Source organism: Ceratosolen solmsi, unplaced genomic scaffold (assembly GCF_000503995.2).
Source record: "Ceratosolen solmsi marchali unplaced genomic scaffold, CerSol_1.0 scaffold13, whole genome shotgun sequence".
NCBI lineage: Eukaryota > Metazoa > Arthropoda > Insecta > Hymenoptera > Agaonidae > Ceratosolen > Ceratosolen solmsi.
In genome coordinates, this window is record NW_011948418.1 from 5,939,206 (window position 1) to 5,946,002 (window position 6,797).

Consider the following 6,797-nt stretch of genomic DNA (forward strand, 5'->3'; position numbering starts at 1 on the left):
GTAGTGAATATATATGAAGTATGAAGATAAATATTATTATACAATTTTAAAATCGATTTTAAGAAACTTAGTATAACAGAATGGATTTGTTAATTATCTTAAATAGATGCACGTTTAAAATATATTTTCGTTTCAATTTAACTAATAATATTTATTATATTAAAATTAATATATATTTTTTAATATGAATATTTGTTATATATTTCAGTCGATTTTTACTACATTATTAGTAAGTTATAATTTTTATTCTATAATAATTTAATTTAATAATTAAACCTAGTGATTTCCCTTATTATTTTGACCTTCTTTATCTAATGTAAATCAAAATTAATCCAAATTCGTTATTAGCCTATAAATTTAGATAGATATTTATTTATAAAAATAAAAATTTAGATAAATAAATACTGGTTATTTTTTAATACCATTATTGTTGAATAATTATCAATGTAAGGACTATCATTGTACTTGCAGGATATAAAAATTAATACAATATCGCAGTGTCATTGTTCTATTATTTAATTAACTGAAATATAAATATATTCTTATATAATATGTAATAATATTTAAGGATTTTGTTATAGTATCGAATAATTTATTAAAAAGTAATGTAAGTTTATAAAGTCACATGAGATTATCCAACAATTTATATAATTTAAAAATCCATTGCTCCATTCTCAAAAATTCTATCATAATTATAATAATATAATTATTTATGAATTTTTTCTCAAATTCGAACAATAAAAAATATATATTTCTGATTGAAAATTGATAACTATGATGTATGCATGCAATTATAAATAATTATGATAAAACAAATTCGCTCTTGATATGCATATGTCTGGACATAAGTATCGTTAAAATAGTTCTATAACCTGTTTTCATAAAAAAAAAACAAACATTTAAATAAAAGACTTTCCTCGAGTAAGACTAAGCACATCTTACGTAATTCGAGTTGCGATTGCAAAAGCGAACGAATGCTTATACATGATTTGAAGTTGGCACGATAAAGAATTGGTACCCGATATCAGTATTTCGAATCTTTTCTCGGGGTTGCATGATACTGCATAGGATAAACGAACGATTTATTTAACCGTTTGTTTAGTTAAAGTTAACTCGATGACTTTGACGATCGTAGCGTCATAGTTTTCTATGGATAATTCATTTTCAGAAACGGATTTTAGATATGTTCAGATGTTTTCGTATAAATGGTCTCGTATAATAATGCACTTCAATAAATATCTAATACAATAATGGAAAAACTTTGTTTATAATTTATATTTATTTTTCTTTATCGAGTATTTCTTATATCATAGAGGATTCAATTATTTGTCTATTAATATTTATACTCTTATAAAGTGTTTTATGAAGAATTTTATTACAAAATGATATAAAATGAATTTTCTGAAGTTATTGATAAATTGACATTTTTATTATTTTGAAAATTGTTTTTAAATATCAATATCTAATCTTTGCCTATCGATTATAAAATAAAGATTAAATTATTGATAATACGTGAAGGAAAAATTCAAACTTAAAATTTAGTAATAAAATACATCATTAGTAGACTATTTACTAAAAGGAGCCACGTAAATCTATTCAAGAAAAGTATGAGAATTTTACATTATTATTTACTTTATTATATTCTATTTACTGATTTATTATTTTTCAATTATAATGAAGGCTTTTTTTTTATGGGTATTATAATGTAATTCTTATAAAATAATTTAATAATCCCATATAAAACAAGCTTATTCTGTACTTTATCGATAGCGCAGTTTAAAATAAAATACTTGAAATTGTATTTCAAAGTAATCTAAAATTTTATTCTATTGAGAATGGGAATACAATGAAAGTTTATAGGCTTAGTAAAGTATGATTATAAGAATATTATAAAATATTTGAATCGTTAAAGGAGTCCAGATAGTCAAGTTGCAAGATAAATATCGTTGATGTCTTAATCTAAAGTTGTTTAATAAAACTTATTGAAAATATTTTATGCAAATACATTCTTCATTAATAGTTTATCAATGTTAGTTAAACGTTAGAAAGAAATGAATTATAATTATGTATATCATGTAGTTTTTATGTAATAAATGTTATGTACAATTCGTGCAAAGGTGTCACGTGAGTATAGAATTGTAAATTACATGTAATTTGAAAAAATTTAGATCAATATTAATTTAATAAAGATTCAAATTAATTTATTTGAATACATGTTAGCAGTAATTTATTTAAAATTAGGTAAGAATGAATTTCTTGTTATTCAATTTAAAATAAATACCATTTAGATGTATTAATAATTAATATCGTATGAAAAATTATAATTTTTATACGCCGTCTAAATTCATTCGCGAAATTAATCTTTCATATTATTCAAACGACATTTTAATTAATATTACAAGTACATAAATATTGTAATTGTGAGTTTGAAATTAATATATTTTACAAACATGTCCCAAATGTTGCAGATCATCTTAATTCTCGTAATCAGTAATATAATCCTAAGCCTAATAATTAGTCTTATTGTAAGTAGTGAAGGTATGACATTAATTTTGAATCATTTATTCGTAATTAATATTCATACTTAGATTATAATTGTAAATCAAAGATTTTGAGCATTAGTAGCAATCACATTGGTTAAATTAAATAATTAATTTATGTATAAAGTATATAACATTAACGGCGTTTAATTAGAATACACATAAAATACTTGTAATTGATTTCTAGTTGCTAATTAACGTAATAAGCATACAAACTTAAGCAAACAAACATAGTGAAATGAAAACTCAGCCATACTAATGCACAAATTGGAAAATTTTCCAGTTTACGGGAAGTTGAACAGCCTTCTTGCTCGTGTTGTCACAGAAGAGCCAAGGTCGAGCTCTTCATCCATTATTCTTATTATTATTAGATTCTTTTAAGTCTTCGAATACGAAAAATGATTCAATAAGTTTGTGAGATGGATAGAATATAGACTTCTATGCTGCTCTTCTATCGTTTCTTCTCTTCCTTGTTATGAAATTTTTCATTTAAAAGTAAATACAATAAGTATTAAAAATTGTAATAATAATAGTATTACACTATTAGTTTAAGGAACAAAAATGTTAACAATAGAATGGACCATCAAATTTTAAAAATAAAATTTGTATAGATCTTTAATAAAGTAACAGAATGTTTTTATAAATAATTATACTGATCTAAATTGTTTAAATTTTATTACACTTTTATTTATGAAAATTGTATTTATAAAAAAATCATTTTATTCATATGTTTTTGTTTATTGTTTAATTTTTAATATAACATAGAAATGTGGTTGCTTTTATATTGAATTGTCAGAAATAATGACTATAAGTTATTATTAATGCTTCATAATATATTTTTGATTTTTATTCTACTATTTAGATATTTCATATGAAGTTGAGTTTTATAAATTGACTTGTCTCTATGTTGGATAAATGTACAATTTTGATAATCCTCAAATTTCCTTAATTACTTAATGCAATTTTTTATAAATATGATTGTTAGAGCCACCATCTTTACTCTCTTTAATAAGGACATTTTTTCATTTATATTAGCATGATATTTTATTTTATAATAACAATGCATAATATTTACTTAACTTCATTTATATAATTCAAATTCAATCAATATCTTATAATTCTTTGTTATTTTTTCAAATGTCATTAATTGAAATTAGGATGCTAAATAAAAAATTTATAAAACATTTAAAAGTTGAAATATTTATATTAAATAAATTTATTGAGTAATTTCGTAACAAAATCCGCTAGTACAAATAAGTTATTTTAATAAGGTATTTTGAACATACGACCAAAGGTAAACGAATCTTTTGATATAATAAGCAATATTAATTACTTATACTGCAAATTAATTATATACTTAAATTAATTATATACTTTAGAAACTGCACAAGAAACAATATATATTGATTTAGAATGGATAAAATCAAATTTTCGAAACTCGAAGAAATAAAAATTAACGTATTATTTTACAGTCAGATACCAACAAAAAATTACATATTGAATTGAATATTTGAAATTGAAGTTAACAGTCAACTATTTTTCTTAATTAATATTATATATATATATATATATATATATATATATTCAATATTTTAATAGATTATAATAATTTTCTTTAAAATTACTCACAACATTATTATTAGTATTAATTGAATTTTAATTACTACAGCTGTGAATTGCCTTTATTTGTTTTGATATTTCTAAAAGGTTTTTTTTTTTACTTTCCAATGAAAATTCGTCAAATTTATACAATGTAACCTGCGAAATAATTTTTAACAGGATATTTTAATAAAATACTTGTTATTTAATTAAATTATTTAAGCTAAGCGTTTTTAATACACAAATGACTAAAGATTCTTTTACTACATGCAAAGACGTATAGAATACATTTTATTGATTGTTTGCTTTTGATTATTTCATAACTTTTTATTTGAAAATGAAAACATCGTTTCATTTTAATCTTTATTCATTTTTATTTATTTCTAGAATATTGTTCAAATTAATTATACTAGTGAACATTTTACTTATTCATTAGCTTATTAATCAATATTTTATTACAGATGATACTTGAAAATTCTATTATTATTTCGTATAATTCTTCTATTTATACATAACTAACTTTTTATTTTAATAAATGAATAAAAGTTTTATAAAAAATTCATTTTATATTGTAGTAACAATAGATTTAGTAGTAAATTATGCGTATCATTGAACAGTATATTTTTTATTTAGATTAATATTTATAGATCGTGAAAAATTCTAGTTTACGAATATTTTAGTTTTTGTTTTTTTTTTATAGTGTCATGGTAGTAATAGTTGTAATTGGGAAATAATAATTATATTTTATATTCATTTGAAATCAAATATAAATTTTGTGCCTGTATATTTATAAATGAATTTCCTAAAAACTTATTTTATTTGTCGATTTATCTTATTTATAATTTTTAAATCCCTCCATATGGTTTCTTATAAGATAATTATATCGATTACGTCGATTTATTTTTATATTAAAAAATTAGTTATATTAAAATTTCCTGTGATTTTATCTATTATCCACAAACGAGTTGTAATGATAAATAGCGGGGATAATATAGTTATTACTTTATAATTATTGCTGTATTTTGCATTTAGCTATTTAAAGGTTTCTTTTTTACAATACGTATATTGTTTTTCAATATTTTGTACATACTCAAATTAAGGATACTTCCATAAAAAGTTGTATTTTTTAAAATCAGTAAACTAGAAAATACGTATTAAATTCTTTATCGAAGGTTGTTTATTCACGTATACTATATGTGCTGATATAAATAAATATTTATGTTTATTCGGCTTTATTCTATTAAAATACTAATACTCTCATAATGAACCACATTTAATTTGTACGGACTAACAATACTTTTTAAATTTCACTTTGCCATTTATTCTACTTAACCGTAACCGTAATATATAGAATAAAGTTTTTTATATTTTCACAGCTTCTTTAGGGCGAAAAAAATTTGAATCAATTGGAATGATTTTAAAAAAGTTAAATAATATTTCATTATTTAAGTTTTACGATATTTTACTATATACTTTATTTATTTTGAAAGAAATAATTGCGTATAAGTATTTAGGTAAAATTAAATTATATTTTTTCAATATCAGTTAATTCTAATTATACATTGAAGTATATTTCATTATAAATTGGATTTTCTTTGAATCTATGCATTTTTTCATAATTTTTTTCGAAAATTTTTAATTATTATAAATATTTTAGAATATTCTAGAGTGAAAAGATTTTTTAAATAATTTATTTGGTTTTTATTTATACTGATATTTTTATTAAAATTGATTTATGGACAATATGATTCATTTTGACTTATATAATGATAATTCAAGTTTTAATTTGCATTATGGAACTGAGTAAAGCGCCAATTTATAATAAATCTTTTTTTGAAGCAATTATATAACCCTTTCAAAATCTTATTTGTAATAATTTAATAAGCTTATTCGATGTATTATTCGCATTATATTTACAGAAAAAGTTGTTATTTATTGATTTGATTGTGTTACTACTATATATTGAATTACTAGTTTTAGAATTTTTGTAAACAAAAAGTTGAATTATACTACAAATATACAACTGTATGATGAAAAAAAATGATCAAGACTGCAAAAGGTAGAATTAAAAATTTTTCCATTTTTTCTATGTTTAAATATGGCAATAAATTATAAAGAGTGTGTATTTACTTTTAGAAGTATTCATTTGATTTTGTTGTATTATAAAAGATTATTGATTATGAGATAATTTAAAATTTTTTTATGTTATTTGATTTCCTTCTGAGAATAATCTTTTATTTGAAGAATGTTAAAAAGTTTGTTATAATAATTTTATTATTTGTAGTCGCTTAGAATTTTATTTTGAATATAAATTTAAGAAGAATAGATTAAAGTTCATTTCAATTTTATAATTAATCATGTTGTTTAATTGCAATTATATTAATTTGATAAATTAAAAATCCCATCTACTTTGTTCCATTATTATTATAGTCGAAGATATATTATATATATATATATATATATATAATTTCATTTTACTTTATTATAATACTTGTATTTTCATTAATTTTTTTTGCCTTGAAAATCAAAATGGACAGAAAATTTTATGAATAATGATATTTCATAGGAAGTTGAAGTTTGTCTTCAAAGTGTTCACAATGTAATCATTATTATATTAAAATTTATGTTTTTAATTTCTTCACAATAGGGTAAAAATAC